Genomic DNA, 6,181 nt, shown 5'->3' with positions numbered 1-6,181 from the left:
ACCAGTGAGCTGAGACATGAGCAACTGCTGTGTGATCCCAGTTGGGGATGTGTAACCTATCTTGTGTTCTGCTTGCCAGCTCATACGGACATCATCTCTGCTTCATCTGGCTGCCCTTCAGAGCTCTGCAAAGGCTCTTACCTGCAGAGTACCACAGGGTCCTTTCCTGAGATGCCTTGGACCTGTCTGAGGTGCCAAGGAAATGCTGATTTTGCTGGATGGGGTGAGCACAGCCTAAAATATATATACTGAGGACACAAACTGCAGCCACACAAGGTGGTTGCTCTTGTGTCATGATACTTTCTCACAGGGAAAGGATGGAGATACACTGGAAAGCATCCTTATCCCTCACAGCTGCTCACAGGCTCAAATTCAGCACTGGCTAGCTGTGTAACACTAGGAATGTCTGAATGTTGGTTGATCAGTATGTTGTGTGGCTCACTGCTTCCTTGGGGTATTTGGGAGCCAGAGAGGGAATCTGGAAGGGTTTGACAAACTTTCACCTTTGAATGAGGACTGAAGAGCCTGTGTGGTATATAATAATTTTGTAGAGTTGTTTGGTTTTTTTTTTAACATGGTATGTCTCATTTTGAACTGCTTAAACTTCTCACATTTCCAGTGAAAAGTGACTGGAAAAAATGAAGCTGTTGCTGATTTATAGTCAGAAAAGCCTGCTTAGATGTCTGTGTAGATAATCTTATGTTTTGAATAAGGCATATGAACTTTAGTTAAAGTTGAAGATGCTGGAAAATTGCAAATGGTGTACTTGTAGTCAAAGCACAAAAATAGATGTATTGGTTTTCTAACTGAGAATGCACAGTTGATCACTTCTCAAATTCCTGATATTGAAAACTTCATTTAAGTTTCAGATAGCTGTGCCAGGTCTTAGTACCTGTAGTGTTGACTTTACTCATTGAGGAGATTTAGAATACATCAGATGCAGGAAAAGGACAGATTTTAATGTTGATAAGATTTACTACTACAGTCAGAAGGAAAGCTCTCTAAGGTTTTTTATCTCTGTTGACCAAGTCCTCAGTGATGAGTAACCTGACTAACTGTGAAATGCCATGATCAAATGCTACAGAAAATGATGAATTTCTGCCAGCCTAACATTTAAAAACTGATTTTGTCATCAATGAACTATCTTACAGGAAGTTTCAATGTGGCCTTCATTCCCAAAAGGCAAGGATCAAGATCTCTTAAGTGACTGCTATCAAGTGATCCTATAAAGCTTTTTGCCCCTTTGGAAGATGTAAGGCCATGGGCTCTAGGCAGCTGTGTAGTCTGCTCAACTTTTAATATGCAAAAGTTAATTGTTGAACAGACTCAAAGACAGCATTACTTGTTTTATCACTCTGGCAATGGAAGTATCAAAATAATATCAGTAATAAAATCTATACAGTTTTTTTCATAAAATTAAATATCAAATCATAAAGTGAAATATATGGGGTCATTAGAAATTCTTATTTCTGCTTCTAAGCATGACCCTTTTCCCCCCAACATATCAGCAGCTCTGAGTTGCTGTAGCTACCTGCTGTGTGACTCACATTTGTACTCAGGGTCTCTGACAAGTTTTAGTTCATAATCTGGTCACACAAAGAAGTAGAAGCATATTCTTTTACTTACTCTTGATGTAGTATATTAATTTTGGTGGGACTGACTGGTTTGTCTGCAGAAAATTTGGTACATTCATTCCTAAATTGCTTTGTATCACAAAGATGATATGGGTTGTGGAGGTACATGTTTTTCTCCTCTTTACCTTGTTTGTAGAGAAATGCACATTAGAGTTTAAATTGCTCCTGGCTTTGCTACTTTAGCTGTCTTTCAAGTAAAGATTCTGTGCCTTGCAGGATCTATACTGAGTCTTCTTTCTGAAGCCTATTTTCAGCTGCTCTCAAATTCTACATGTATATATCTGTCAAAATTCTGAGTTTTCATGAGCTCAAGTGCACCTGTGCAGCTGATCAAGGGTGGGCACTGCTTGCCTGTACTCCTTGATGGCATTGCTGCTGAGCCATGGCTGGCTGTCAGTTCTGGTGCTGTCCTTGGTCTTTTCTGTGTTCTCATTCATTTCTCTTTCTTTCTTCTTTAGTATATGGCTCCTTCTCCAGGTTTCCTCCACAGCAGCACATCCATGTTGGAGTCTGGCTCCCTGAGACAGGTGACAGCAGCTCTTGAAGCACAACTGCCCTGCTCACCAGAGCCTCCTGATCTCTCTTGCAGTGCTTGAATGAAGGATGGCTGTGGCAGCAGACATGGAAGGTGAGTGTGGTTTAGAAAACCAACCCACTTCCTTACCCTCAGTTACAACACTCCATCCCATTAGGCACCCACAGCAGTGCAGCCATAACTTGGTGACTGGCAGGAAGGTGTGGAACAGAACTGTCAATAGTCAGAGTTTGGAGAATGTCAGGGTAATTTCTGCAAGGATAGAGAATTGTACGTGTCTAAATGGTATTTGTGGGACACTCAATTTAAAACTTGAACTCACAGGCATTAACTGAAAAAGAGAAACAAGGCTGTAAATTGTGTTCATTACAGTCCTTTTATGGAGAAGAAATGCTGGGAATATCAACATGCTCACAGGCAATGAGAGGTTCTTTAGTCCTCCTACTCCAAAGCAGTGGTTCCCTGTTTATGGTATGAATACACCAACTGAGCACTCAGCTGTTTCAGGAGCACGGGAGCCTGAATGGGTTTTGATTTTAAAACCAGGATGGAAGGAGGAAAACCATGAAAGAAACCGAGTGAAGGTGTACAGGACAAAGAACTGACTGGCAGTGTGGTTAAGGCATGCAGAGCTGTGATTTGGGGAGATAAGGAAGGGTGCTCTTGCTGTAATAGCTGTTAATCCTGCTGAACACAAGAGGGCTACAGGAACAAGTTTTCTCTGGATTGAAAAAATTCTCGATGGAGCTTTGGTAATGCCTGTCTACCTTTGGCCTGCTTTTAATTTTATACAGCTGGGAAATGAAATAAAATGCTACTTGACACTCTTTAAATGCTTGTGTACACCTGTCACTTCAGGCTATAATTATTTGGATTGCTATTTTTAACACTTTTCTAATACTTTATAAATGCTGGGACTACTTACTGAACATGTCGTTGCTGATAAGGTACCAACATCTATGGCACTGGTACATGATTTGGTATGTGCTCTAGTGATATGAGTACTTTGTTCTGTACTTAAATTGTGGAGAATCCAGATTTTGTGAGCAAATAAAGAAAAAGAAACATAGGAAAAGCAGTCTGGAAAAGTACAAATGCTGCCTAGTAACCAAGTGCAAGTGTTAGGTTGCTTCTCTATTGATCCAAAGTGCAATTAAAAACTACCTCCTGCAGCTGAATTTAAATTGGGCTTTTAAAGTTTTTTTCTTTCCCCCACAGATCTAGTATCAAGTGGTTAAAAACCTGCACAGCAGGTCTCCTATAAAATCACCAAGTGGAGTGTTCATCAGCCTCAACTCCTTGGTTTGCACAGGGCAGCTTACCTGAGGGAGTCTGTGAGCTCAGTTCAGGTGCTGAAAAACAACACCAAAGCATCTGCCGGCTAGAATCAGAATAAGTGTTCAGTGCTCTGTCTCATTTATTGTGGTACTCAGTGTCAGTGAAAAGGCTTCTTCCTGCAGTAAAAGGCTGGTTTGGGTATTTTTCAGAAGGAAAGCTTGTGCATTTGTTAGAAGGAGAACATTAGATTTTGTTCATTCCCTGCTGTTCTTGAGACAGTAGTTTGTGTCTCCTAATTGAAGCTGACAGGATTTGTTCCTCTTCAAATGCACAGGAAAATAACTTCCCAATTAATTGTAAATAACTGCTGAATTTATTGGTTCAGTATTAGCTTCTGAAGTGCACAAAGCTTGCAGAGATTAGGAGGACCCAAGACAAAGCCTGTTGCAGATTTAGGCATCTGACATTTTAGCAATGACTTCTTTTCACATTAAAAATCCCCAGAGCCACCAAAACTGCTACTTAGGAGCTAGGAAAGTTTTTCATCAGGTGTAGGCACTCAAAGCTCACTGAATCCACTGTAACTCTTGGTGTGAATGTTTTCTACTTCTGAACATGACAGGCTGCTAGGAGAGTGGAATATAAGCAAAGAGGATGAAATATGCCAAAGCAGTAAAAAGCTCCTTGCTTCTCTTAAAAGCCTGTTTCAAAGAACCCTTAAGAAAGAAAATGTTTGTACTCCTTCCATGTAGAAAAGGAAGCCAAAAAAGAAGGGTCTCAAAACTGCTTTTTGCAGCAGTTTTGAGTTGGAGAAATAAATATGCATTACTTTGCAATCATTCATGTTCAAGTTAACTAACTGAGCCTAAGGGAAGCAGTGCAAGGAGTTCATGTTGTGGCATTTAACTGACACAAGTTCACCCCATTGGTTCACCTGGCACAACTGTGCCTCCCCCTGCTGAGTGACACTAACAGCTCAAACTTCCCAGCTAGGAACTACTGATGGTTATCTTCTTTATCAGGAAATTATGCAGCTACACAGTGCTAGTGGCAGAGAGGCAAGGAGGGGAGAATTCCAAATCCTTACCATGGCTAGTTAGGCAGTCATTAAGTGCAGCCTGGCTTTCTGGGCTGGATAGCATCTAATTTAGGCATGATCCTGTGTCTGCAGGCTTGTTTCTGTAGGGCTTCTTTCTGCCAGCTTCCAAGATTGGCCATAACGGGCTGACTTTGGCCACTGCTCTTTATGTTCACTCTATGCATGTTGTGTTTGCTGCTGCTGCCACTTTTTTTCTGATTACTTGCAAAAACACACAAGCAGCAGGCTGGTTCTCTTGAGTTTATGGCCTAATTAGGTAAGATCTCTGCATAGAAAAGTAAAATTACTGCGGAACAGTTGTTAAGCAAAAAAAAATATTATTGTCCATCACCTGAGTAAATTAGACAGGTGAGAAGTATGTTCATCCCTTAATTTTAAATTCCCTTTGGAGATGCAAGTATTGATGCCTCACATCTGCAGTGTGGTGTCCACATTCTTGTGTGTTAGGCAAACCCAGTTCTGAGTTCTCTGGCTTTCCCAGAGCTGCAGTGCTGTTGTGAGCACTCCCTGTTCACCAAGGCAGTGTTTGGGGTTTAAGTGCAGTCAGCCCTCTGTTGTTCTGCACAGGCCACAGCAGGCAGAGCTGGGGGTGCAAGGGACAGGAGTATGAACATGGTAATGGGGAAAGTAGACATTTATCTCCTGGGAGAGGCAGTGTGGCTACTTGTGGCACTTTGTGTGGGTCCTTCAGAGAATGTGGTAAAAGGTTTTGGTCTGCTTCAAGAGACTCTGATTGTACTAAGTATGTCTTTGGCAGGCTCACTGAAGGCAAGGTGGTGCCCCAGTTAAACCAGTGAGGCCAGTGCTGTCTGGCAGCACAGCACAGTGTGTGCTGCACCCCACAGCAGGAAGGGTGAGATGTTCCTGCCCTCTGCAGATAGTGCTGCTCTATGGGCCCGGGATGTGTACTTGGGAAGGGCAGGGACAAGTGAGCAGATGTATCTCGGAGATCTGTGGGGCAGCTGGGCCAGTGAAGTATCTCTGAGTGTGGTGCACTCCAGAAGTGAAAGCAGAGCACTGGGCAGCCAGCAGCATCACGACACAGCATGCCATGTGCTGCCTGCTGGGCTGGGACTGGAACATGCAGAAACCAGAGCTCAGCAAGCAGCAGTGAAGGACTCCAGGAACAGTGGCATAGATCAAACCAAAACTAAGGGGAGGGCTAAGGGGAGTAGGGTCATGCACAGTTAGAGAAATGTGGAATTTACCTCCACGCTGTTGACTGAACATAAGGAGCACACACCTGCACTTGCATTCTGTTCCTGCAAATTTGCATTTCCAGCTGGGAGCAGGTTTCAACCCAACTGTGCAATTACTTTTGGCCAGGGATCCGTCTCCCTTCTCTGAAGCCAGAGGCTGCAGAGGGGTTGTCACTGACACCTCAGGGATCCCTGAAGTCCCCAAATCCCTTTGGATTTCTTTCCTTTTCTCACTGATGGCTCACAGGCACCACTGCACCCAGGACCAGGGCACAGTTCTTCCCTGTCTGAGCAGTTGGGATCCTTATCCTGAACTGATACATGCTGTGCTGTGGAGATGCCTCTCCTTTAGACTACAGACATGGGATTTAAGCTTGCTAAGTCTTTTCACTTTATGCCCCTGTGGTAGTTTGCATCTGGATCAGACTCCTGGTAC

The sequence above is a fragment of the Melospiza melodia genome, chromosome 12 (genome assembly GCF_035770615.1).
Source record: "Melospiza melodia melodia isolate bMelMel2 chromosome 12, bMelMel2.pri, whole genome shotgun sequence".
In the NCBI taxonomy this organism is placed as follows: domain Eukaryota; kingdom Metazoa; phylum Chordata; class Aves; order Passeriformes; family Passerellidae; genus Melospiza; species Melospiza melodia.
This window is presented reverse-complemented; position numbering follows the sequence as displayed.